The sequence below is a fragment of the Pongo abelii genome, chromosome 15 (assembly GCF_028885655.2).
Source record: "Pongo abelii isolate AG06213 chromosome 15, NHGRI_mPonAbe1-v2.0_pri, whole genome shotgun sequence".
Lineage (NCBI taxonomy): Eukaryota > Metazoa > Chordata > Mammalia > Primates > Hominidae > Pongo > Pongo abelii.
In genome coordinates, this window is record NC_072000.2 from 80,938,592 (window position 1) to 80,966,041 (window position 27,450).

Below are 27,450 nucleotides of genomic sequence, written 5' to 3' on the forward strand. Positions count from 1 at the left end.
CTATGGCCAGCTGCTGGTCAGCTGGATGACTTGTTTCCAATGCTTACCTGGCTGGCCCTTGGGGCATAGAGACAATTGAGCCCTACATCTATCATTGAAAGACAAGCCAACAGGGCTTCGTCACACCGCAGCCATGGCAAGGGTCTCTACAGCAATAAGAAAGACTGAATGCACAGGTGCTGTTCACATTTCTGCTTATGTCTTATTTGCTAATGTCCTACTGACAATAAGGATTACAACATGCTTTCTTGATTCATCCTTTTTTTCTCAGTCTATTTATTTTCCTTTTTTCAGCTTTAGAGGGTATGATTGACAAAAATTGTATATATTTAAGTAAAATGTTAGTATTAATTATAGTCACTATGCTATATGTTAGGTATCTAGAACTAATTCATCTTAAACTGCAAATTTGCACCTTTTGACCAGCATTTCCCATTTCCCCCACCTCTCTCTCCTGGAAACCATCATTGTACTGTGTCTCTGAGTTCTACAAGTGAAATCATGCAATGTTTGTCTTCCTGTGCCTAGCTTATTTCATCTAAATGTGATATATTTCATTTAAAATGTGATATATATGTGTATATATGTACACATATATATATATCACATTTTAAAAATCCATTCATCCATTGATGGATACTTGGTTTGTTTCCATATCTTGGCTATTATAAATAATGCTGCAGTGAACATAGGAGTGCAAATATTTCTTTGATATAGTGATTTTATTTTCTGTGAATACATATCCAGTGGTAGAAATGCTGGATCATATGATAATTATATCGTTAACTTTTTGAGGAACCTCTGTACTGTTTTCCGTATGACTGTACCAATTTACATTCTCACAAGAATGGAGAAGGGTTCCCTTTCCTCCACATCCTCACCAACACTTGTTATCCTTTGACTTTTTAATAGTAGCCATCCTAACAAGTTTGAGGCAATATCTCCTTGTGGTTTTGATTTGTATTTCCCTGATAATTAGAGATATTGACCACCTTTTTTATGTATCTGTTAGCCATTTGTATGTCATTTTCAGAAAAATATCAATTGCCCATTTTTTTTTTAATTTTTCCTTTTTTTTCTTTTTTGAGACAGGGTCTCACTCTGTCACCCAGGCTGAAGTGTAGTGATCTTTCCACCTAAGCCTCCCAAGTAGCTGGGACCACAGGTGTGCACCACTATGCCCAGCTAATCTTTGTGTTTTTGTAGAAACGGGCTTTCACCATGTTTCCCAGGCTAGTCTTTGCCCATTTTAAAATGCGGTTATTTGAGGGTTTTTTCTACTGAGTTGAGTAAGTTCTTTATATGTTTTGGATATTAACCCCTTATCAGATATATCGTTTGCAAATATTTTCTCCCATTATGTGAGCTGTCATGTCATTTCGTTGACTGGTTCTTTTGCTGTGTAGAAACTTTTAGTTCGATGTAGTCCCATTTGTTTATTTTTGTTTTTATTGCCTGCTTTTGGTATCATATCCAAAAATCATTGCCAAGACCACCGGAGATTTTCCCCTATGTTTTCTTTTAAGGATCTTATATTTTTAGGTCTTAAGTCTATACCTTTAATCCATTTATAGTTGATTGTTGGTGTATGGTGTGAGATAAGAATCTGATTCCATTGTGTTTGGTTTGTTTGATTTTTCAAGTGGATATCCAGTTTCCCCAAAACCATTTATTGAAGAGACTATCCTCTCTCCATTATATATTCTTGCTACCTTTGTCAAATATTAGTTGATCACATATGCATGTGTTTATTCCTGAACTTTCTATCCTGTTCCATTGATCTATGAGTCTGTTTTTATGCCAGTGCCAAACTACTTGATTACTATAGATTTGCAATATGATTTGAAATCAGAAAGTGTGAAGCCTCCAGCTTTGTTTCTGTTCAAGATTACTTTGGCTATTTGGTGTCTTTTGTGGTTTCATACCAATTTTAAGATTATTTTTTCTATTTCTGTAAAAAAAAAAAAGCCATTGGAATTTTGATGAGATTGCATTGAATCTGTACATCACTTGAGTAGTATGAACATTTTGACAATATTGATTCTCCTATGAATTTGTCTGTTATTATTAACTGTTAAATTTGTCTCTTCTTGGATAAATGCAAGAACTTCAGAACCTTTTAAATCCATTCCCCCTCCTGATTTATAGGCCATTGTTGTAATGTATTTTAATTCCATATATACTTCAAAATGAATAAGTTCTATTATTATGATGTCAATATTTATTTAGATTTATCCACTAGTTATCATTTTCATTGTTCTTTATTCCTTCTGACATCTCTGAGCTTCTTCTGGAAAAATACCTTTTGCTTTGTTTCAGGTTTTGTGGTGACACATTCTCTGAAGTTTACTTGTTTGTTTGTTCTTTAAGTTTTACTGAGCTATAGTTGAGTTATAATAAACTGCTAATACATAAAGAGTTTGATATGTTTAGACACATGTACACATCTGTGAACCTATCACTGCAATCAAGATAATCAACATAGTCATCACCTCCAAAGCTTCCTCATACCCCTTTGTGATCTTTTTCTCCTTTTATTGCTGAGTAGTAGTCTATCATAAATATGCCACAGGTTTTTTTATCCACTCACACTTGTTTGTGGCCATCTGAATTTTTTCCAATTTTAAGCTATTATAAACAAACCAGCAGCAAACATTTATATGCAAATGTTTGTATGCACATAGGCTTTCATTTCCCTTGAATAAACAGGAGGGAAATGGGGCTGGATTATATTCTAAGTGTATGTGTAAAGTTTTACAAACTGTATAGCTGCTTTCCAAAGTGGTTGTACCATTTTACATTCCTCACCAGGTCTGAGATTTCCAGTTGCTCCACATTCTTATCAATACTTTCTAATTTTAGCCACTCTAAGAGGTGTGGTGGTATCTCATTGACATTTTAATTTACATTTCCTTAATAACTAATGACGTTGACAATCTCTTCATGTGTTTGTCATCCGTATATCTTTGGTGAAATATATGTCCAATTTTCTACCCATATTTTTATTGTTTGTTTTGTTACCACTGAGTTGATTTTTTGTTTTGTTTTGCTTTTTTCAGAGATAGGGTCTTGTTATGTTGCTCAGCCTGGACTGGAACTCCCAGGCTCAAGTGATCCTCTCACCTCAGCCTCCCACATAGCTGGGGATTGCCCGTGCACACCACCATGCCTGACTTGTTATTATTGAGCTTTGAGGGTTCATTAAGTAATCTAGCTACAGGCTTTTATCAGATACATGATTTGCAAATGTTTTCTCCCAGTCTGGCTTTATTTTTCATTTCCTTAACAGTATATTTTGAAAAGCAGAAATTTTTTTGATAAAGTTTAGTTTATCAATATGTTGTTTTGGGTCATATTTTCTTGCTTCTTTGCATGCTTAGTAAATTTTGCTTGGATGCCAGACATCTTCAGTAAATAATGCCACTTTATATACTAAGCTTTAAGTCAAGTCATATAAGTCCTCCAACATTATTCTTCTTTTTCAAAATTATCTGAGCTGTTCTAGTTATGTTACACTTCCATATGGAGTTTAGAATCAGCGATCGTCTCCAGGTTTGGCTATAAAAATAAAGGAACCATGAACAATCATATACAGGTTTTTGTGTGGACATGTTACAGTAGGTAGCTAGTCAGACATAAGCAAGGCAGGAGAGAGTTCCCCCCATCACACACACACCAGGAATGTCAGGCATCCATCAGGCGATCATTAGGCAGTTGCCAGCTGTCTCTCTAAAATAATATTTCGTCACAGCTTGCCCCAGGGAAAGGCAGTGTCCCAACAGATAGAAAAAACCTGAAACTGGTGATCAGCAGCTTCCTGGTAAGATCTCCAGAATTGGGCGAGTGGGCTCAAGCATGTGCACTAAGAGGCAAAATGGCAGAGTTTAACTCTAGGAATGCTAGACTGATAAGGGAAGAACGCCTCAAGTGAGCATGCGTACAACTCCAGCAAACACACTGCATGTGCGCCCCCTCCCAAGTGCTACCAGGCCACTACACATGCTTACAGCTCACCACAGGGGAAGAATCAGGAAAAAAGCCAGCGAAGACCCTGAACGCATGCCAAGGTATACAACTCCAAGTCAAAGGTCCAACAGTGCACTGGATCTCTCTAGTCGCCTGCTTGGCCCTCTTCCAAGTGTACTTTACTTCGCTTCATTCCTGCTCTAAAGCTGTTCAGTAATTTTCACTCCTGCTCTAAAACTCGCCTCAGTCTCTCCCTCCTTATGCCTCTCCATTGAATTCTTCCTTCTGAGGAGGCAAGAATTGAGGTTGCTGCAGACCTGTATGGATTTGTGGTTGGTAACATACTTTGGTGCCACATGACTCAGATACATTCTGCTGCTAACAGACATAAGTTTGTATTTCTCTGGGATAAATGCCCAGAAGTGCTATTTCTGGGTCATATGGTAAGTATATGTTTGGTTTTTTAAAAAACTGATCAAGTATTTTCGAGCGTGGCTATACAATTTCACATTCCCACCAGCCATATATAGAAGATCCAGTTTCTCTGCATCCTCACCAGGATTTGATATTGTCACTTATTTGCATTTGAGCTGTTCCGATAGATGTGTAGTAATTTCTCATTGTGGCCTTAATTTGCATTTCCCTGAGGCCAGTGCTATTGAACATCTTTTCATGTTCTTATTTTCCATCTGCATATCTTTTTCAGTGAAATGTCTCTTCATGTCTTTTGCTCATTTTCTGATTAAATTGTTGACTTTTTTACTGTTACAGTTTGAGGGTTTTAAAATACATACTATAGATACTAGTCCTATATGTAGTTTGCAAATATTTTCTCCCAATCTGTGGCCTGTTTATTATTATTATTATTATTTTAACAGGGTCTTTTGCAGAGCAAATTTATTTTGATGGAGTCCAATTTATTAACCATTTCTTACATGAATCATGCTCTTAGCGTCATATCTAAGAATTCCTGACCAAGCAAGTAGAATATCAAACTAGAATATATTCCTTTCTTAAATCAGACCAACAAAACTGTTGTGTCGATTCAAGTTTGAGTGAGTGAAGTCACAAGAACGAAAAATCCCAGAATTAACTGTCACCATTGTAAATTAATGTTTGTTTTCCATGAACCATGCATTGCTGTAAGCAATGTAATACTTCAGAAATGATCTCTCCCTTTTTTATAATGTAAGCTTTTTTGCCAGAAAAAAAAAATGATAACACTGCTGAAACCTTAGGGAGAAAAAAACAGAAAACCAACGCAAAAACTGAAACAATGTATGAACTGAGTACATATTAGGCTCAGAAAAACAGTCATCAAAGATATTGCAAAAAAAAGAGGAGAATAAAGTAAAGTGTTGTTTCTTTATTGGATGGGGACACAGAGGAAGGAGTAGCAGACAGAAAAAAGCTGCAAAATAGCATTTTGATCTGGTTTGATCTTGATCAACATCAAAAAAAATGATTAGGTGCAGAAAAGTTCAGTTAACACATGGACTTGGAGAAAGGAAGGACAAAGTTACAGATGGCCTGAAACTAGGTAAGTAGCAAAGAAAATTCATTTCAATGGGCTGAGGCCCTGCAAACAGACAATCTTAGGGAATCTAAGTCAAGTCATTGCCTGTAATTGCAAACTTGACAACTGTGTATGGAATATTATTATAGTCACAGGGACGGCAATTTCAGATACATCCGCATTGTCCTCAGAATGATGCTTTCCAGTAAAAATTCTTGTCCCTAATTGATAGGTAATGAAACTGGGGCTAAAAATCACATCATAAGAGTGGCACAACTGGAGCTGAAATGCTGGATCTTAGTGCATTTTTCTGGAACACATCTGTGTCTTCCCAGATGGGGAGGTGGAGTGAGGAAGAGAGACAAAAACACCTTTCAGGATAGCAGGGACCAGAGGTCTGCTGACAGACACAGAGACACCTGACCCAAGAAGACAGAGAAGAAGAAAGTGCACTGGGCCATGAATCAGAATTAGATCCTGCCCCAACTGCAGCTGTGTGACCTTGGGGAAAGCTACTCTCCTGCCCTGGGCTTCTTTCTGGGGGCAAGGGGTGGGAAAAAAAATAAAAGTCTTTATTGATAAATAGCTTACAATTAAATAAATAGAGCAGTGGGTTTGTTGGGGAATAAAAACTAGGGCACAGGCTCAATCTCTCTCCATTTCCACCCCGGCGCTAGGCCTCAGCCCTCTGACTGAACACTTTGGATGATGAGGACTTGATGGACAACCCAGGCTTTCTCAGGCCCTTGGAGGCCTCTGTCTTCCTGGTCAGGTGTGCAGGCACCACCTTGGACCCACTGCCCCTAGCAGGAGAAGCTGCCTTGGTGTTTGGCCCCTGCCCAGCACCCTGGGCAGCTGCCCTTTTAGGGGCCTCAGCCTTGGCCACCACCTTCTTTTTGTTGGGAGAAGCAGCACCATTCTTGACCTTCCTGGTTGTGGGTTGTGAACTCTTACTCCCAGCTTTGATATTCCTGTGAGCCTCAGCGTCTCCTTAGCTGCTCCTGCTGCCTTTGGCCTTTGACTTCTTGCTGAGCCCATTGGCACAGGAAGAGGCCTACATGGCTTTGGCTTTGTGGGGGGCCTTGCCCAGCTTTGCCTTAGTGTCCTCAGCCTCACTGCCTTGCTGGGCAGGGAGGCTTCTCCTTGGCTGTATCTAATTTGGGAGGAGACATCGGCAGCTCTGCTGGCTTCTTGGCTGCCTTTTTCACCTTGCCCGAGTTGGCAGGGTCCTTCTTTGCCTCACCTGGTTTCTTGGGGCCCTTTCCCCTGGCCTCATTAGCTGTTCTGGGGGCTGTCCGGGGGAGGGGCATCTCCCTAGACTGAATTTTCATCTTGTACTTGGGAATGAATTTGAAGCTGCCAGCAGCCCCCCAGCCTTGGGGTTGAGGGGCCTGGCGAGGAGGCTGAGGTACACGCTGGTGGCCAGGGCCTGCTTCAGTAGGTACTTGAAGTGGAGGATGTCCCCAGGAGAGCCAGTTCTTCCAGCCCTTCCAGACAGAGTGTCTTGTGTCCCAGCCTGCTAGGCTGGAGTAGAGGAGGGCAGAAGAGAAGGAGGCTTGGCCTGTTCTGGGGATTCAGAAAGCCAGCCACCCTCCCCATTCCAGACCCTGGGCCCGATTCAGGGTAGCAGGTGCTGGAGGGTAGGTAGCGTGCTAACCGCTGATGGGGACAGAGAAGCTAAAAGAGCACTTGGCCATGAATTGGAACTAGATCCTGCCCCAGCTCTGCAGCTTACTAGCTGTGTGACCTTAGGGAAAGTTACTCTCCTGCCTTGGGCCTCGGTTTCCTAGTAAAATGAGGGTATTGGACCAGATGACCTTTGCTATTACCTCACATTCTAACAATCTATGATCCTGCCTATGATTTGAAAACTCAGAGGGATTCTAGGAAAGCTTATGAAAGACCACAATGTTCTTTTTTCTTTTTTTTTTTTTTTTTTTGAGACAGTCTTTCTCTGTCGCCCAGGCTAGAGTGCAGTGGCAGTGATCTCGGCTCACTGCAACCTTTGCCTCCCAGGTTCAAGCGATCTTCTTGCCTCAGCCTCCCGAGTAGCTGGGATTACAGGCATGCACCATCACACCTGGCTAATTTTTGTATTTTTAGTAGAGACGTCATGTTGGTCAGGCTGGTCTTCAACTCCTGACCTCAGGTGATCCACCCGCCTCGGCCTCCCAAAGTGCTGGGATTACAGGTGTGAGCCACCATGCCCAGCCCAGTGTTCTGTTTATAGAGCAAATACAGATTTTTCACTATTTCTGCTGCTTTGCCCAACATCCCTTTCATCTGCTGTTTTGGGGGTGATGTCCTTTCTCAGAGTCCATGGGATTCTGTTGAGGCTGCCAATCAGAGTGCTGGGCCCTAGCCCTGGCCACACTGATTGGTTTAAGAGTTGATTACTAGACCCAAGAAGACCAATCAGAATCTTTCCCTGAATGTGTATGTGTGGATACAAGGAAAAAAAAGAGAACTCACTTCTCGGGTTGCACGAACCAATACAAACCTGGAGACGTGTGCTCCCTACCCTCCTCGCTACCATCCCGTCCCTCCCGGTGTAGACATGTCTTCATCTTTCCCCCTCATCACAGAGGCTCATCTAGGGCACAAAAGAGAAGCGGAGGCAGGAGCTGGCAGGAAGGAGGGAGATCGGTCACTGGCCTTACCACGGGAACATGTCAGGGAACACGTCAGATGTCAGATTCCCTGTATCTGGAGGACGTGTTTATTTCCTGTGGCTGTCTTCAAAAATTACCACAGCTTGGTGGCTTAAAACAGCAGTCATCTGACCAGGTGCGGTGGCTCACGCCTGTAATCCCAGCACCTTGGGAGGCCGAGGCGGGTGATCACCTGAGGTCAGGAGTTTGAGACCAGCCTGGCCAACATGGTGAAACCCCATCTCTACTAAAAATACAAAACTTAGCCGGGCATGGTGGTGCATGCCTGTAATCCCAGCTACTCGGGGGGCCAAGGCAGGAGAATCACTTGAACCCGGGAGGTGGAGATTGCAGCGAGCTGAGATTGTGCCATTGCACTCCAGCCTGTGGGACAAGAGCGAGACTTCGTCTCAAAAAAAAAAAAAAAAAAAAGCAGTCATCTCTTCTCTCACAGTCCTGGAGGCCAGGAGTCTGAAATCCTTATCACTGGGCCAAATTCAAGGTGTGAGCAGGGCGGAGCATTCTCCAGAGGCTGGAAGGGAGAATCCGTCCTGTGCCTCTTCTAGCTTCTGGGGGTGGCTGCATCCTCAGCTTATGGCCACATCGCTCCAATCTCTTCCTCTGTGCTCACATTGCTGCCGCCTCCTCTGTGTCAAATCTCCCTCTGCCTCCATCTTTGAAGAACACTTTGATGGCATTTAGGGCCCACCCAAATAATCCAGGATAATCTTCCCATCACAAGAATCTTAATCACATCTGTAAGACCCTGTTTCTTTTCGTGTGTGTGTGATGGAGTTTCATTCTTGTTGCCCAGCTGGCAACGCCACCTCAGCTCACTGCAACCTCCGCCTTCCAGGTTCAAGAGATTCCCCTGCCTCAGCCTCCTGAGTAGCTGGGATTACAGGCACCCGCCACCATGCCTGGCTAAATTTTTGTATTTTTAGTAGAGATGGGGTTTTACCATGTTGGCCAGGCTGATCTCGAACTCCTGACCTCAGGTGATCCACCTGCCTCGGCCTCCCAAAGTGCTGGGATTATAGGTGTGAGCCACCATGCCCAGCCCTACTTTTGATTTTTTTTGCTATCAGACAATCCCATGATGAACATCCTCACTTGAGTGGCTAATTGTTTCCTTAGGAAAGATTCTGAGACATGGAGTTACTAGGCTGATGTGGAGACCCTTTAAAAAGCTCTAGATAAGGCTGGCTGTGGTGGCAAAATGCTATAATCCCAGCTCCTCAGGAGACCCAAGCGAAAGAATCACTTGAGGCCGGGAGTTTGAGATCAGCCTGGGCCTTGTCCGTACCAAAATTAGCCAGGCATGGTGGTACCTACCTGTAGTCCTGGCTACCTGGGAGGCTGAGGCAAGAGGATCTCTTGAGCCCAGGTGTTTGAGTTTACATGATTGCGCCACTGCACTCCAGCTTGGGTGACAGAGACCCTGTCTCTAAAATAAATAAAATTAAGAGCTCTAGATAGATTAATATTGCCAGGTGTCTTTCCAGAAAGATAATACCAGTTCACATTCTGACAAAATTGTCTGAGTACTTTTGTCACTGTACACACTACATTTTATTTATAAACATTTGTCAATTTGATTGATAAAAATTATGTCTTATTTTAATATGTATTTCTCTGATTACTAGAGAGGGTGAATCTTTTTTGTAGCTGAATGGCATTTTTATTTCTTCTATAAATTATAGTCCACTGCTGTTTTTCCCCATTCAATTTTAGTGCTGCCCTCATGGATTGATAACCATTTTGTCATATTTGTGCAGACAGCTTTTTCTTGTTTGCCGTTTGTCTTTTAGTTCTGTTTATGAGAATTTAGAGTTTTTCAAAAGAAAAATATCCCCGCAAACTGATGAGTCCCGAATGTTATTTTTTTTACCTGGATGAGTTTCTGCTTTGCTTCCAGGAATTGCTTCTGTGCCTGAGGCAGGGGGCTGGCAGGGGTTGGAGGGGCAGGGTCAGGACTCAGCCCTCCTGGTGCAGGGGCAGGCCCATACTCCTGGGATCCCAATTCAGCCTCACAAACCTGAAGCTAAAGAACTGCGAATGGTTTTTTAGACTGGCCGCCACCTCCATTTTATAACTCTCTATCTTTTTCTCTCTGTCTCTCTCTTTTTCTGTTTCTTTCTTTCCTTCTTTCTTCTGGGGGCTGTGAAGGTGGTTTATTCCCAGGATTTACAAGGTCTAAAAACCAGTTTTGAAAAACCTGCTCCAGGTGCGGTGACTCACGTTTGTAATTCCAGTACTTTGGGAGGCTAAGAGGCAGGTGCATCACTTGAGGTCAGGAGTTTGAAACGAGCCTGGCCAACATGGTGAAACCCCATCTCTAGTAAAAATACAAACATTAGCCAGGCATGGTGGCACGTGCCTGTAGTCCCAGCTACCTGGAGGCTGAGGCATGAGAATCACTTGAACCCAGGAAGCAGAGGTTGCAGTGAGCCAAGATTGCACCACTGCACTCCAGCCTGGGCAACAGAGCGAGACTCCATATAAAACAAAACAAAACAAAAAACAGTTCCGGCCAGGCACAGTGGCTCATGCCTGTAATCCTTGTAATCCTAGCACATTGGGAAGCTGAGGTAGAAGGATCCCTTGACCCCAGGAGCTCAAGACCAGCCTGAGCCACATAGGGAGACCCTGTCTCTATTTTAAAAAATAAAAGCCAATTCCCAGAAACACACACAAGTTTCCCCTTCCCCTTAAATTGATGCATTTCTGGAAAAGGCATCCCATGTGGGAAGGAAGGTCCTGCACGTTGGCATGCGGAACCCCACTGGGAGCACACACAGATGTACCACAGTCAGGCCCTACTCCGCAGCCCTGCACCGGGGGAAGAGCCTGTGGGGTTTGCTGTCACTATTGTTGTTCATTTGCTTTTTGGTGCTTTGGTGAATTGTGTCCTATATACGTGTCTGAGTATACAAAGATAGTCCCTAACCTGCATTCTAAAGTGATGGGGCCGACGAACAATTGGGCTTTTGATCTAACAAGTTGGGTCCCCCAGCTGAGAGCCAGAGTTTAATCACTTAGGGCATGAAGAAAGATTTTAAAAGCCATAAAGGCAGAAAGAGGGAAATAGAGGAAACGGGTACCTGGCACCTGAAGAGAAACTGAGGAAAGAATGACAAGGTTTGAAGGAGATTCTAGGAATTTTACCATGAGGCGTGCAACACAGACCTTCTCCCTCATCTGGATGAAAATTAGGGAAGTCCCCATTCCCCACAGGTGCGCTTGGAGCTGGGCCATCAGATCAGATGAAGAGGTAAGAAGAACAGCCTCGCAGTGGACACAGGGTGAGCACCAAGGGAGGGGGTGGAAGGCCAGCCAAGTCCAGGCTGCAGAGCCATAGGGCACGGGCAGCAGTGAGACAGCCGCTCTGTGTGACCAGGCTGGGGAGGCAGTGCTCTGGGTCACCTGCCTGCGCTGGGCTGGATGGCGAAATGACACCTTCATCCCTCTTTCAGCCACACTCTCCAGAGTGAGCTCACACCCTCATTATATCTCACCTGGAACATTCCACCAGCCTTCACTTCTCCTCCCCCACACACCAACATCATCTGTCTGAATCACAAATCTGATCCCACTTCTCCTTTATGATAACCTTTGATGTCTCCCCACGTGCCAGCCTTTCCTGTGTATTCAAGGCCCAGAGACAAGGCCCCGTCCCAGTTCCCCTCCTCAGGGTTTCTTCCCTGTTCACCTCTGCTCAGCCACACAGGGTTAACCCTTGACAACCTTCATACCCTTATACACGCCCTTCCCCTTTTGCTGCCTCAGGAACTCTTATTCATGTCCCATCTTAAATGCCTAATGCCTGGATCTCCCTGGCAAGTTTATGCACTCCCTTCTCTGGGCTCCCAAAGCACATCAAACCTACGTGGATTCTTGTAAAGGAAACAGGTAAAGCCTCTGAGTACTTCCCACACACCAGGAACTCAGCTAAGCCCTTTCATATATTAGCTCATTGAATCCACAGCCCTAAGAGATCAGTCCCACTGTTAATCCATTATGAATGAGGAGATTGAGGCCCAGAGAAGTTATACGCCTGGCCCAAGGGCACACAGCTAAAGCAGCCAACCTGGGATTTAAGGCGTCTCACATTGTAACTGGGCAGTTTCACTTCAAAATGCATTTTAAAATCTTTCTCCCCATTTGTCTTTCTTCCCTAGTCTGGAGACGTAACCTTGAAGCAAACGGTAGAAGCCTTTTCCCTTAACCTTAAATTAGACTCCACGCCCCTCCCTTTCCCACCATATACTCTTTTCACATTTGTCTAACTGTATACTAGTATCTAATTACATGCTTACTTAGAAGTTCCAGGGGTTAATCTTGAGACAGACAGACCAAGCCTGGAGACCCAGATGCAAAATTCCAGCAATTACCTCCAGGCAGCTACTCAACAACCCAGCTATTGTTGAGATGATGCCAGCCCGCGTTCCAGGTGGACCAAGACCCAAGACAGCCACCGAAACAAGACACACAGACCTTGTACTCAATACACGTCCTGCCTGCCTCCCAGATCAAGTTTCCCTTTTTAAGCTCTTGCCTTCTCCCCAAAAACTCAAAATGGTTAATTTGGATATGAATCTGGTCATTTCCCCATTGCTAGTTTTGATAGTCACTTTCTTTCCTCGCCCTTGTTATTGGGCTTTGCGAGCAGACCTGTATTCCATTACAAAACCATCCCCTTATGTCTCTCGAAGTACTTCCCATGTGTGTCTTAAATGTGTCCACATCAGTAGCTCCCAAACCTGTTTAGCCTCAGGGTGACCTGTGGGCCCTGTTCAGATGTAGGGAAACAGAAGCTCTTGGGGTAAGGCCCAGAGTCTGTCACTTTTAAAAGCTGTTCAGGTGAGACAGAGGATCAGCCAGGCTTAGGGTGACTAACTATCCTGGTTTGTTTGGGACTTTGGGGTTTCTTGGGAGGTAACAAAGCCCTGGGCAAACTGGAACGAGCTGGTCTCCCAGGTAGGAAGTTCAGACGTGACTCGAGCATCAGTCTCCTCTCAGGACGTTCAGCTCCCTGTGCCTGGGAACCTTTCAGCACCCAACAGTGTCTGACACGAGGTGCTCAGTAAGTAGAGAGAACTGTGCCTTGCACCTGGAGCCCAACAAATTCGAACAATTTTCTTCAGCTTTAGGCTCAACTGGAAAATAGTCTTCAGAGGCCTTGAACATGGGGTGCAAGTGAGAGAGTCAGTGGGCACAGCCCTGATCTTGCTCTGCACTACCCCACACTCTTCATCCTCAGAAACCAGTCTGGATTAGGGACAACCCAGTGGCTGGGGTCAGCTGGCAGGCAGCCAGGCAGGGTGCTGCTCCCCAGAGACCAGTAAGTGATCCCTGCTCTTCCCACCCATGCCTAAGCCATATGCACTCCCAAGAAGCCTCAAAGAGTGAGCAATGTCCATGAAGTCTGGGCTCTTGGTGAACGCTGGTCACCAAGCATTCACCAAGATGTTCATACAGATGGGGAAATGAGTCCCATCGAAGACAATTTGTATATGTTGTTTGTAAAAGAAGGAAATGACATCTTTGTCCAATGAATATGCTGCAGATATATTTTCCCAGGCAGTCCTTGGTCTTTGGACCATGTATGGTATTTTTTTCCCACAGTGATGTTTAAAATTTTTTATGAGTCATGTACTATCAATCTCCTTTCTTTGAGGTTTTATGCCCTGCTGAGAAAGCTTCCCCACTTCTTGATTTCTTCTAGAACTTTCACAAATTTTGGGGGGTACAAAAGGTAGGTTAGGGATCTAGTATTTCTTTCCCCCCAGTTAGGCCCAGATAGGAGAGATGACTTCTCCAAAGTCAGAGTGGGTCTGGTGTCTGCTGGGATGAAGGTGCCCCATCCAGAGCTCACCTCTCTGTCACTACCCCAAGTCTGTATAAAGATCTCTTCTTTAACCAGTCTCTTCAGAAGGCCTCAAAAGAATAACTGTTTTCACAACTTGCTTTCATGTATCCTTTTTCTTGAGTTACAGTCACTCATGTGTGGGGCTTTCCTCGTACTTACTCTGAGACTGTGTTCATCTTTGAGGCTCCCACCTACCCACAATACCCTGCACAGTGCTCTGTATATCATTCATATTTGGGAATTAGACTGAGATGTATGCCCCCAGCTGGCAGTGTGAAGGCCCTTGGATTTCCTAAATGCAGAGGCAAGGGATTTGGTGGGCTAAGTGAGTGCAGGCCCCTCTGCTCCCTAACATCCCATGTCATGGCAGGGACTGGGAGACCCACTCAAGTATGTCTTCGGTGTTCCCTTCCCTTCTCACACTGGGTGGTATGAAGCAGCTCCTGGGTTCACAGGATATGGGGCGTGATCTGTGGAGGAACACAGAGAAGGGAGTAGATAGGAAGGGAAATTCAGCTCCTGTGCCTGATCTTGGGCCTTCTCCCATCAGCCCACCTCTTGGGTGTATTTCTTGGACCACAGGACCAGAATGGCAGAAACTGAAGAAAAGCTATTGATATGGTTTGGCTCCATGTCCCCATCCAAATCTCATGTCAAACTGTAATCCCCAAAGTTGGGGGAGGGACATAGTGGGAGGTGATTGGATCATGGGGGTGAATCTCTCCCTTGCTATTCTCATGATAGTGAGTTCTCACAAGGTCTGGTTGTATAAAAGTGTGTAGCACTTCCCCCTTCGCTTGCTCTCTCCTGCCAGCCATGTGCCTGCTTCCCCCTTTGCCTTCTACCATGATTGTAAGTTTCCTAAGGCCTCCCCAGCCATGCTTCCTGTACAGCCTATGGAACTGTGAGTCACTTAAACCTCTTCTCTTTATACATTACCCAGTCACAGGTAGTTCTTGATAGCAATGTGAGAAAGGACTAACACAGCAGTAGAACTGAATAAGGAAGGGCTCTTTCCATTTTGTGAGCCTTTAGAAACTAGAATCTGCCTTGTCCTTTGGGGTGTAAACTTGAAATCCTAAGCCCCCCATTGACTGAATGGATCCCCCTGTGTCCAAGGAGACCCCATTAAAACCTTAAAACTGACTTCCTGGCCATGACGGAACAGAAGATCAGACACCTCGTTACACCCCCCCCTCCCTCTTCTGGTTTAGACACAACAACTGACAAGCCTTAATGTTAAAATAGAGATTCTAAAACTGACAGAACAGATTCTTTGTGGCAATAAGATATCAAATTATAAACAAAACCTAAGCCATGCCAGGCAAGGGTTAAGTCACCCACTCCTACACTTAGAGAATAAACTATGTCCCAACTGCCACAAGGTTTTTTTTTCTCTAGCAGCTAAACTAGAGTGCTGGCCTTGAGATAAGCAATATTAAAATAATTACAGTTCATCCAGCTCACAATGGCTAACTACCTGACCCTTGTTCCACAAACCATAACTACAGCTTTGACTGGACAAGAGACTGATTTCAGTAACTTTCTCCAGATAAGACCACCAACCATGAACTGGTTCTGGCCAGTTTACAGAGACTGCACACTTGCATGTTTCTGGATCCTGAAAAGACCTTCTGATGTATATGGCCTAATCATAATACGTTTAAAAGTTATGTCTCCACCCCAAAGTGGGTCATATGTTACATGCGTGTTTGTTCAATGCATGTGCATCAGGATTGCCTCATGAATATTCACAGCTCCTCTTGTAACCTTTTGAATATGTATGTTTAGCCAACCTGTTCAGCATAAAGCTCCTACCCCAACCCTTCCTCCTTCGAAGGGCCTGTCTCTGGTCTTGTCCAGAGGCACCCTTCCCAGCCTGCTGTACCCCCATTGTAAGAAATAAACTCTTCTTTCCGCATTTATAGATCCTGTGTGTGGTTTTCTTCTTAAAGTTAACAAGGGTAATTATATCCCAGCCCTCAAGGCCAACACAAGCAGCTGCCAACATTTCAGAATGCTTGGGGAATGCAATGTCCTGGCAAATTGAAGACCCTTATGAATGGAGTGGCTCAGCTTACTCAGGGTGACTTGCTCACTTATCCACTCAACAAAGCATTGGAGAATGTCTGCCGGGTGCCTGACTCCATGTGCTGTTCTAGGTGCTGAAATGCAGCAGTAAAAGAGGGAGATTGTTGGCTGCTCTGGTGGAACCTGCTTTCTAGTAGAGGGACAGAGAAGACAAGTCAATCAAGAATGCACATGAAAATATCAGACACTAACAAATGCCAGTGAGGAAGTAAGCGGAAGGCCACACCTGGGGAGCCACACTGCTGGGTGGTCAGGAAAGAAGGGACATTTTAACAGATGGAGTGATGAGGACTCACCTTGTGAAGACCTGGAGGAAGAGCAGGTGGAGCAGCCGGCACAGTTGGGGCAAAAACCCTGCAGCAGGGACGAGCTCAGTGTGTCTCAAACAGAGGCACTCCCTCCGACAGAAGAGAATAACAGCATATCCCCTGAGTTTCTAGAGGTTTTGACCAAATTTTGTTCTTTTGAAGACTCAGGTTTTATCTTTAAAATGAAAGCAAATTTCGGGTTCCAGTCTTTGAGACAACCATATTTATTTTTGTGTTAAACCTAACTGTCTTTAAAAAAAAGAGAGAGAGAATATACTTGGATTGAGGTAAGCCAAGATTAAACTTCTAAAAGGTAACATCCCACAGTCCAGAGAAATCTGATGCAAGGTAGCTAGATGCCATTTCATCCTCGTGTTTATCGTTCACCTGGCAGTGATAGAATCTGGGCCTCCAGTAAGTCCAAGTCCAATTCTGAAGAACACATGGCAAGATCTGACTTGGGTGGGGCAGGAAACCTCCTTGGTGGGTTATTTCCTCCATTTCCCCAACCTTAGATCCTGCACAACACACATTATCAGCAGGTTTGTTCCTGAACCCCAGGACCATGACTCAAGACCATGAACAACTTAACCCAAGCAATCTAGGAATCCTGGCCTGTGCGTTGTGCCATATCACCTGGTCAGATCATCTCCTCATCAGATGACTGGTATGGCCTGAATTGTGTCACCCTCGCATTTATACACTAAAGTCCTAATCCCCAGTACCTTAGAATATGACTGAATTTGGAAGCAGGGCCTTTAAAGAGGTGATTAAGATTAAATGAGATCATGTGGTGGGCCCTACTCCGGTATTACTGGTGTCTTTATAAGAAAGGAAGAGGCACCAGGGATGTTCACTCACAGAGGAAAGGCCGTCTACAAGCCAAGGACAGAGACCTTGGAAGAAACCAAACCTGCTGACACCTCGATCTTGGACTTCTAGCCTCCAGAACTGTGAGTAAATAAATTTCTGTTGTTTAAGTCATCCAGTCTGTGGTATCGGGTTACAGCAGCTCTGCCAGATTAATACAATAACCCAACAAGAGCCCAAGGTGAGGGGACTCCAGGGAATGGGCACCCCAAAAGTAAAGTTTTAGAGTTTCCTTTCTCAAAGTTTTCTCCACTCCAGATAGAGTGGTCACTCACTGGTTGGCTTCCTTCCTTCCCTCATTCCCTCCTCATACCTTTAGAACTCACCACGGGCCAGCTCTGTGTCCCCAGCTGGGCACTGTGTCTATGACTCAATCCATTCCTTTCCCAGCCCTCAGGGTACTGTGCCAATGAAGGCATCATCAGCCTCAGCCAGGCTTTTGTTCTCTACACCATCCCTTCAAAGATGGAGGTTGGGGCAACGACCCCTCCCTGGAACCAGGCCAAAGGTTCTGTATTGGAAAAGCATCCATTCTTCCCCCATAGTCCTTAAATATTCTTTTTACAAAGACTACACCAGATTAAAACAGTTCCGTGGCACAATCTCTACAGGTCTGTTAATTCAGGACAGAGCTCTGGAATTAATGGTCAAGAACAAGAACTAGCTTTATTACAACTGCATCAATTCCAACAACATGTGCTGGGTAAATATTACCTCCAACAAGGTCCAAACTAGCCTATAGCCAAATGCAGCTTATAACCATGATTTTCCCTATACTTCTTCCTCCTAGCAAGATTTGGACTTCTCTGTTGATGAGTCAGGCCTCTAGGTCATACATCCAACTGGAGAAGCCAGAAGTAACATCACCTTGGCCAAAACCAACAAGTCCACCTCCCAGTTGTCCCTCCTCTGAGAAACCAGCCCGTTTGGCTCTGCAGCCAGCACTGCCTTCGTGGCATGTGGTGTAATGGAAGCAACCAGGACAGTGTGTACCAAAGCTGAGAAAATAGTCTCCATGTATGACACCAAGGCCAAAAAGGAAAAGTATGCCAGCATCTGGTTCAAAAGTGGAGAAATGAAACAAACCTGTCTGATGACCCAACTGTACATCCAATCTATGAGTCCAGCTATGGTGACTGGAGCCACTATGATGTTTATTCTTACAGCGACATGTGAGGAAGCTAACAGGAATATCAGGCGAGGGAAAGGGTGAGGCTCCTTGGGACTAAGTGCACTCATATTTGTTGGTTTGTTTGCTGAGTGTGTGTTTGCTTGTGTCTTTATTTTACGCAGAGGGCATTCCTCAAATGCTGGGTGAACTTGGCTGTCTGTTCATATTTAAGAGTGAGACATCAAAAGTTGATTGCCACCTGCAACCCAGCAACTCCACTCCTAGGTTAATGCCCAGGAGACATGCATACAAATATGCACCAAAGGATACACACAAGAATTCCCATAGCAGCTCTGTAATAGCCCACCACTCAAAACTACCCACAAGTCCATCAACAGTAGACAGGATAAATAAATTGTAGTATATAAACACAGTGGGATTCAATACAGCACTGAGAATGAACAATCTATAACTACATGCAACAATATGGATGAGTCTTACAAAAATTACGCTGAATAAAATAAGTCAGAACCAAAAAGCATACATGCTATGTGATTCCATTTATTTAAAGACAAAACATGCAAATCATTAATCTGCAAGATGAGAAGTCAAGATAGTGGTTATCCTTCGGTGGAGATAGTACACATTATACTTATATAAAGCAGATGCTAGAGGGAAAGCAAAGAAAAATAGAGAAAATACCTATAGAGAGAATTAAACACACCATTCTCAGTAGGACACAGGTCAAATTGACAAAAATTAAGCACATATGTCAAAATCTAAACAACCTAATAAACAAAATGAGTACTTAAAATCTTTTTTTAATTTATTTTTTGAGACACAGTCTCACTCTGTCGCCCAAGCTGGAGTACAGTGTTGCGATCTTGGCTCACTGCAACCTCCGCCTCCCGGGTTCAAGTGATTCTCCTGCCTCAGCCTCCTGAGTAGCTGTGGTTACAGGCACCCACCACCACACCTGGCTAATTTTTGTGTTATTAGTAGAGACAGGGTTTCACCATGTTAGTCAGGCTGGCCTCTAACTCCTGACCTCAAGTGATCTGCCCACCTCGGCCTTCCAAATTAAAATTATTGCATCCTGATTTAAGCACACAAAAACACATACACATTGGGATTCTGATTCGAAGGGTATTACATTCACACATTAACTTTAGAAGGGTTTATATTTTTATGTCATTTCATCCATGAGTATGGAATGTCTCTCCATTTGTTAGTATAGAAAAAAGCTATTGATTTTTGTACATTTATCTTATACATAGCCACTTTACAAAATTCTATTATTAATTTTAATCGTTATTAATTCTACTAATTTGCTATTAGACTGGGTTTTCAATTCTACCAGACCAGAAAAAGAAAATATGATTTTTCCTTCTTTGGTAATATTCATACAGATTATTTCATTTCTTTTCTTATTTCATTCGTAAGGACTTCCAAAAAATGTTCAATATTAGCAGTGATAACAGGCAAACTTGTCTTACTCTTGGATTGATATTAAAAGAATGATTCTCTCAGGCACTGCTCAGAACCAAAGGAGCCTGTCTCCCTTAGCCACCGTGCACAGGCAGTTACCAAGGTCCTGACAATCACAGCCCCTCATTCCAGGAGCCTGCAGATACCCTGGAGCTGGGGTCACTAGGCGGGCTTGAAAACCCCAGGCTCTCTCCACTCTTTTTTCTCTTTTCTTTCCTTTTCTTTTCCTTTCTTTTCTTTTCCCTCCCTTCCTCCTTTCTTTTCTTTCTTTTTTTTTTTTTTTTTTTTTAAGAGACAAGGTCTTGCTCTGTCACCCAGGCTGCAGTGCAGAGGCACCATCACAGCTCACTGCAGCTTTGAACATCTCCCGGGCTCAAGCAATCCTCCTGCCTCGGCCTCCCAAGTAGCTGGGACTGGCCGGGCACCATGGCTCGTACCTGTAATCCCAGCACTTTGGGAGGCCGAGGAGGGCGGGTCACTTGAGGTCATGAATTCAGATCAGCGTGACCAACATGGTGAAACCCTGTCTCTACTAAAGATACAAAAAATTAGCCAGGCATGGTGGCACAGGTCTGTAATCTCAGCTACTCGGGAGGCTGAGGCACGAGACTTGCTTCAGCTTGAGAGGCAGAGGTTGCAGTCAGCTGAGATTGCACCACTACCCTCCAGCCTGGGGCGACAAAGCAAGACTCTGTCTCAGAAAAACAAACAAAAAACAAGTAGCTGGGACTACAGGCACCACCATGCCCAGCTAATTTTTTATTTACTTTTTGTAGAGACAGCGATACCTCTATGTTGCCCAGACCAGTCTCAAACTCCTGGCATCAAGTGATCCTCCCCCCTCAGCCTCCCAAAGTGCTGGGATTACAGGCGGGAGCCACCATGCCCAGCCTCTCTACTCCTTGTCACTTCTCTCTGGCTGCCACCACCTTGCCCTGGAGTTATTTCAGCACTCTCCTAACTGGCTTCCCCTTGTCTCCTCTGGCCCCTCCTTGTCCCTTGTGCAGTCTGTCCAGCACACTGCCACCAGGGTGAGATTTCAAAATGCAAACTTTTTTTTTTCTTTTTTTTGGAGACAGAGTCTCACTCTGTCGCCCAGACTGGAATGAAGCGGCAAGATCTTGGCTCACTGCAACCTCCGTCTCCTGGGTTCAAGCGATTCTCCTGCCTCAGCCTCCCGAGTAGCTGCGACTATAGGCACCCGCCACCATGCCTGGCTAATTTTTACATTTTTAGTAGAGATGAGGTTTCGCCATGTTGGCCAGGCTGGTCTCGAACTCCTGACCTCAAGTGATCTGCCTGGTTCAGCCTCCCAAAGTGCTGGGATTACAGGCATGAACACTGCGCCCGGCCTCAAAACGCCAATCTGATCGTGTACCCCTTTTCTTGCCTCCCACCCTTCTAGGATATAGGTTATACAAGGCTGTGAAGTGGCCCCTTCCTGACCCTCCAGCTTCATCTCATCCGCTCTCCCTCCCTCTCGGGAAGAACTGGTCCGCTTTCGTTCCCTGGATACACCCTGCTCCTGCTGTCTCAGCACTTATGCACCTGCTTTTATTTCTGCCTGGAACACCCAACCATATGTGGATGGGTACACACACACACACACTTTCCCTGCTAACTCACATGGATCACCAGTGTCACTGACTCCCTAGGTGTATATGACATAGTCATGTATCACTTGATGTGTATATGACAGTCACGTATCACTTCACGTTCTGAGAAATACGTTGTTACGCAATTTTGTCATCGTGTGAGCATCATAGAGTGCACTTACACAAACCTATAGCCTACAACACACCTCGGCTACATGGTCCTACTGCTCATAGGCTGCAAACCTGTACAGCATGTTACTGTACTGAATACTGTAGGCATTTGCGTATCTAAACATATCTAAACATAGGAAAAGTACAATAAAAACAGTATAAAAGAGAAAAAATGGTTCATCTGTATAGGGCACTTACCATGAAGGTGTGTCCGGAATTGGGGGGTTCTTCGTCTCACTGACTTCAAGAATGAAGCCACGGACCCTCGAGGTGAGTGTTACAGTTCTTAAAGGCAGCGTGTCCGGAGTTTGTTCCTTCTGATGGTCGGATGTGTTCAGAGTATCTTCCTCCTTCTGGTGGGTTCATGGTCTCCCCGGCTCAGGAGTGAAGCTGCAGACCTTCGCGGTGAGTGTTACAGCTCTTAAGGCGGCACGGCGGCACGTCTGGAGTTGTTCGTTTCTCCCGGTGGGTTCATGGTCTTGCTGACTTCAGGAGTGGAAGCTGCAGACCTTCGCGGTGAGTGTTACAGCTCCTAAAGGCACTGTGGACCCAAAGAGTGAACAGTAGCAAGATTTATCGCAAATAGCAAAAAAACAAAGCTCCCACACCTTGAAAACCGGTCGTTGCCACTGCTGGCTCGGGTAGCCTGCTGTTATTCTTATCTGGCCCCACCCACATCCTGCTGATTGGTCCATTTTACAGAGAGCTGATTGGTCCGTTTTGACAGGGTGCTGATTGGTGCGTTTATAATTCCTGAGCTAGACACAAAAGTTCTCCACATCTCCACTAGATTAGCTAAATCCAGAGTGTCCATTGGTGTATTTACAAACCCTGAGCTAGATACAGAGTGCCGATTGGTGCATTCACAATCCCTTAGCTAGACATAAAGATTCTCCAAGTCCCCACCAGATTAGCTAGACACAGAGTGCTGACTGGTGCGTTCACAAACCCTGAGCTAGACACAGGGTGCTGATTGGTGTGTTTACAAACCTTGAGCTAGATACAGAGTGCTGATTGGTGCATTTACAATCCCTTAGCTAGACATGAAGGTTCTCCAAGTCCCCACCAGATTAACTAGATACAGAGTGCCGATTGGTGCATTCACAAACCCAGAGCTAGAGACAAGGTGCTGATTGGTGTGTTTACAAACCTTGAGCTAGATACAGAGTGCTGATTGGTGTCTTTACAATCTCTTAGCTAGACATAAAGATTGTTCAAGTCCCCACTAGACTCAGGAGCCCAGCTGGTTTCATCTAGTGGATCTGCTGAGGGCCGGTAAGAATTCGAGCGCGGTGCCGGCAGGCTGGCACTGCTGGGGGACCTGGCGCACCCTTGGCAGCTGCTGGCCCGGGTGCTAAGCCCCTCACTGCCAGGGGCTGGTGGCACCAGCTGGCCGCTCCCAGTGCAGGGCCAGACCAGCCCACGCCTACCCGGAACTCGCGCTGGTCCGCGAGCGCGGCATGCAGCCCCGGTTCCCGCCGGCGCCTCTCCCTCCACACCTCCCCACAAGTAGAGGGAGCCACCTCCGGCCGGCCAGCCCAAAGAGGGGCTCCCACAGTGCAACGGTGGGCTGACGGGCTCCTCAAGCGCCCGGAGGCTGAGGAGGCACCGAGAGCGAGCGAGGGCTGCTAGTACGTTGTCGCCTCTCAAAGGGAGCTTGCGGTCCTGGAATTTGCTCTGGGTGAGTCTGTGAGTGGTGGGTGAATGTGAAGGCCTAAAACATGACTTCTGAAGACTTTATAAGCACCCTACACTTAGGCTACACTAAATCTGTTTTTAGAAACATTTTTCTTTCTTCAATAATAAATTAACCTCAGCTGGGTGCGGTGGCTCACGCCTGTAATCCTAGCACTTTGGGAGGCTGAAGCGGGGGGATCACCTGAGGTCAGGAGCTCGAGACCAGCCTGGCCAACATGGTGAAACCCCATCTCTACTAAAAATACAAAAATTAGCCAGGCATGGTGGCAGGTGCCTATAATCCCAGCTACTTGGGAGGCTGAGGCAGGAGAATCGCTTGAACCCAGGGGACGGAGGTTGCAGTGAGCCGAGATCACACCACTTCACTCCAGCCTGGGCAAAAGAGCGAAACTCTATCTCAAAATAATAATAATAATAATAAATCCAGCTTACTGTAACTTTTTTTACCATATAAACTTTTTTTAATTTTTTTAACTTTTTGACTCTTGAAATAACACTTAGCTTAAAACTCAAACACACTGTACATCTGTACAAAACGTTTTCTTAGAATGAAGACACGAACACACACATTACACACGTTAGGGTCAGGATCACCAGTATCACTGTCTTCTAACTCCACATCTTGTCCCACTGTCTTCAGGGGCAATAACATACATGGAGCTATCATCTCCTATGATAACAGTGACTTCTGGAATACCTCCTGAAGGGCCTGCCTAAGGCTATTTTACAGTTAACTTTTTTATTTTGTAAGTAGAACAAATACATTCTAAAATGACAATGAAAAGTACAGTATAGTAAATACACAAAGGAGTCATAGTCATTTGTTATTATTAAGTATATTATGCACTGTATGTAATTGTATGTGCTAGACGTTTATAAGCCTGACAGCACAGTAGGTTAGTTTACATCAGCATCACCGCAAACCTGTGAGTAATGCATTGAGCTATGATGTTGCCACAGCTATGACCTCACTAGGCTATGTAATTCAGCTCCATTACAATCTTATGAGACCACTGTTGTATCTGCAGGCTGTGGTTGACCAAAACATTGCTATGCAGTGCACGGCTATATAATTATTTGTTCAATGTCTTCATCGCTAGACTGTAAATTCCACCAGGGTAGGGACTGTGTTCCTTCCACCTTTAGCCCCAGCACCCAGCACAGGGCCTGGCCTCTGGGAAATGTTCGATAATTACTTTTTATTTTATTTTATTTGAGACCAAGTCTCGCTCTGTTGCCCAGGCTGGAGTGCAGTGGGACGATCTTGGCTCATAAGATCTCTGCCTCCTGGGTTCAAGTGATTCTCCTGCCTCAGCCTCCCGAGTAGCTGGGATTACAGGTGCGTGCCACCACGCCTGGCTAATTTTTTTGTATTTTTAGTAGAGACGGGGTTTCACCAAGTTGGCCAAGCTGGTCTTGAACTCCTGGCCTCAGGTGATCTGCTCACTTTGGCCTCCCAAAGTGCTGGGATTACAGGCATGAACCACAGTGCCCAGCCAATTATTTTAAATTAATAATCAGTTAACAAACCAGTAATTATCAGCCTTTTATATTTTATAATCCACCAATTTCTATTTTATTCTCCTAAGAGGTAGGTGCCTTTTATTCTTGTTTTTCAAGAAGGAGTTTTGGCTGGGCACATAGCATTGTACACTGGTTCCTGGGCTCAAGGTTGAGTGCTACCACTCGGCTCAAGGCTGGGTGCTACCACTCTTACGTGTCCCCTGCCAAAGCCTCTGTCATGTTGTGCAGTTTCCTGTACGCTTTGCCAGCCAGGACTGGACTGTCTATTGACATTTTTCCTCTCTCCCTGATTCACCACCACGAGGCTCTGGGTGGGGAACCATGAAAGGGATGCGACTTTGAAGAGCCCTCAGAATGCCACATTGGTTCCCCTGTCGCCGCACACACTCACCTCCAGCAGTGGCTCCAGACCACCTTGCCACTTCTTTTTTCCTTTTTTTTTTTTTGAGATGGAGTCTTACTTTGTCACCCAGACTGGAGTGCAGTGGCGCGATCTCAGCTCACTGCAACCTCTGTCTCCTGGGTTCAAGCGATTTTCCTGCCACAGCCTCCCAAGTAGCCGGGACTACAGGTGCATGCCACCATGTCTGGCTAGTTTTTGTATTTTTGGTAGAGATGAGGTTTCACCATGTTGGCCAGGCTGGTCTCAAACTCCTGACCTCAGGTGATCTGCCCACCTTGGCCTCCCAAAGTGCTGGGATTACAGGCATGAGCCACTGTGCCCGGCCACCCTGCCACTTCTTCCATCGAAGCCCAGCCCACAGTGCCGCTTCCCCTCCCTGCCCCACTCCATGTTCAGAGCCTCTGCCTAGGGTTCTATAATTTATTACATCCCATCTCACCAGTAAACACCCAAGAATCAATGGGCTGCAGGGAGAGCTCCACCAATCCCCCTTGGTGCAGTGGCTCACGCCTGTAATCCCTGCACTTTGGGAGGCCGAGGTGGGCAGATCACCTGAGGTCAGGAGCTCAAGACCAGCCTGGCCAACATCGCGAAACCCCATCTCTAGTAAAAATACAAAAATTAGCTGGGCGTGGTGGCGCATGCCTGTAGTCCCAGCTACTCGGGAGGCTGAGGCAGGAGAATCGCTAGAACCCGGGAGGTGGAGGTTACAGTGAGCAGAGATGGCGCCACTGCCCTCCAGCCTGGGCGACAGAGCGAGACTCTGTCTGAAAAATAAATAAATAAATAAGCTGTCAGAAAAAAACTCCAGCTGGCGTCCCCCTCCCTGCAGCCTGAAGTCTGGAGGCAGCGACAGTATAATTTTAGCCCAAAGTGCGAATGAGGGCATGGCAAAGCCGCAGGCAGAGTTTTGAAGCAATTAACTATGAATGCAAGGGGCCTCCCCTCTCCTGCGTTCAGCCAAATCGCAAGTGTATTCCCTTCACTCATTATAATGTAGCTAAGACAATTAAGTATTGTCTAACTGTGGCGCAATTAAAACCCCTGTAATTAAGGAAGGTGGGGGCCAGAAAAAAAGGACTCTGGTTCTGAAAACTCAGCCCAAGAGGCTGAGCAAAAGCGCAATATACACATTTGCCACTAGAAGGCAGGCTTCCTGCTTTATTCGCTAGCTCTCCCAATTTTATTAAATACAGAAATGATCCTGACCAGTACTCTAGCAATCCAATCTTCCAAAGCTTCCAAATACATTAAAACTCATAGAATGTTAAAGGTGGACAAAAGTTTAGTGAATTTTTTTTGCCGAACCTCACATTTACAGAAGAAAGAGTCCTAAAAGTAAACCCCAGGTTGTTTCTCTATTATTCTACTCTGCCTCTAAACAAAAGCCACCCAAAAACCTCCTTAAAAAGAGATATAATATAGGTGTGTTCCGTTTCTGAAAAATCCAAACAGCGCTGTTATGATTTTTACACCTTTCTGCATGTACGTAATGCTGACAGAGAGATGAACTCTTCCATAAACATGGTTGGATGTTTACCTCATTTCTGTCTTATTTGTGAGCTTGGCGAGTGCTGGGGCTAGTCAGTAACTTGAAGTCCAAGATCCCTCATTCAGCTCTGTGCTCTCACAGCCTTACCAAAGCCTGGTAAAAGGACAAATGAGGCATCCGAGTTGGTTGTAAGGAAGTAAAGTGGAGTCCCTACAACCAGCTGGGTGACTTTAGCCAAGGGACTTGCTCCTTGGGACCTTGATTTCAAAAAAAGGGGACGTTGGATTCACTCTATCATCTAAATCTGTAAGTGCAAAATGTAATACAAGAGAAGTATCACATAGAGCACGAGGAATGTTGCAGAACATAGGTTCTCAGAGTGTGGTCGGACCCCTAAGCGTACCCTCTCCCTTCTCCAATTACGTGTCTATTCAAGGACAGGTTTTTTTCATAGACTTCAGTTAAAACAACATGTCAGCGAGGCGTGGTGGCTCACACCTGTAATCCCAGTGCTTTGGGAGGCTGAGGTGGGAGGATCACCTGAGATCAGGAGTTCGAGACTAGCCTGACCAACATAGTGAAACCTTGTCTCTACTAAAAATACGAAAAGTAGCTGGGCATGGTGGCAGGCGCCTGTAATCCCAGCTACTCAGGAGGCTGAGGCAGGAGAATCGCTTGAACCCGGGAGGCAGAG

The 27,450-nt window shown here is 45.2% G+C and overlaps 1 long non-coding RNA gene and 1 pseudogene across 3 annotated transcripts in view; both read right to left on the reverse strand.

Annotated features, from left to right (window-relative positions):
• Positions 1–22,318, reverse strand: part of LOC129049939 (uncharacterized) — a 142,370-nt gene extending 120,052 nt beyond the window's left edge. For 2 of the 3 annotated variants that reach the window (XR_008513358.2, XR_008513355.2), the window contains exon 1: positions 21,838–22,300. This is a non-coding gene — a long non-coding RNA (uncharacterized LOC129049939). Of the gene's footprint in view, positions 1–21,837 lie in introns of all 3 variants that reach the window. The other variant, XR_010137000.1, reaches the window with a different exon arrangement.
• On the reverse strand, positions 6,156–6,982 carry LOC100443070 (histone H1.8-like; annotated as a pseudogene).
• Positions 22,319–27,450: the final 5,132 nt, after the last annotated feature.